The following is a 1,135-nucleotide window of genomic DNA, read 5'->3' on the forward strand; positions in this document are numbered from 1 at the left end:
TGGAAACTTCTCTCGGATTTGTGTTATCACTTGGATTTGTTCATATGTTACTTCGTTGATTGATCGGTCGCGAAACGAAGAAATCGTGGAGTCCACCGGACGTAACAGTAAATTAGGTTAAAGTTTTATGAATAAATGTAACTTTTTATATTTTAACCAAAGATCCATCTTGGTTTCATTTATTTTTAAATCGCCCTTCGTATCCTTTTCCCTTTAATACCTGAGATCGCACGAGGTCCAGTCCCGGGTCAAAAGGATTAAGTTCCTTGGTCCAAAAAGTAGAACCGACGTTCGCACTGTCTATCGGAACAAGTGTCATAGCGTCCCTTCTGGATGTTGATCTATATTCCGGGATCTAAAAGGTGCGTGCGACTCACAGCCATTCGCCTCTGTACGTATACCTGTGAGCTTGAGTCAAACCGTCCTTCCATACTCCCTCCATTCTCTCTTATTGTCTCCTTGATTTTATAACCAAGGGTTTGGACGTAACAAATGTTTAAAAAATATTTTACCAGGAAATAAATAGATAACATAGATGAATAGATAGATAACGTAGGCAGGTGATAAATATCATAAATAGCCAAATAAAAACGTAAATAGGTGAATAAGTGAAACATTGGAAGATGGATAGATAACATCGATAGGTGAATAGATAATGTAGATATATAAGTAAATGTCTAAATAAATAAAATAACGTATACAGACAGATGAGATGTAGAAGAATTGGGAAAGATATGCAGAAACGACGCGAAGAAGTGCAGAACAAATGCGGAAGAGATGTAAAAGAAATGGAGAAGTGGTGCAGAAAAGTTGCGGAAAAGGTGCAAAAGAGTTGCGCAAACGATAAGAAGAGATGCGGAGAGGTGCAGAAGAAATGCGAAATTAATACGGGAGAGGTGTGAGAGAGATGTACTGTTACAGAAAAAGTACAGAAAAGGTACATAAAAGATGCAGAAGAGATGCCGGAAGCATGCGAGAGAGGTGCGGAAAAAGTGCAGAAGAGGTGCTGTAAAAGTTCAGAAAAGATGTAGTTAGTAACAAGTGTAGAAAAGGTGTCGAAAAAGTGCAGAAAAGGTGTAGAAAAAGTGCAGAAAAGGTGTAGAAAAAGTGTAGAAAAAGCGTAGAAAATAAGTGC

This window comes from Trachymyrmex cornetzi, unplaced genomic scaffold (assembly GCF_001594075.2).
Source record: "Trachymyrmex cornetzi isolate Tcor2-1 unplaced genomic scaffold, Tcor1.1 scaffold702, whole genome shotgun sequence".
Lineage (NCBI taxonomy): Eukaryota > Metazoa > Arthropoda > Insecta > Hymenoptera > Formicidae > Trachymyrmex > Trachymyrmex cornetzi.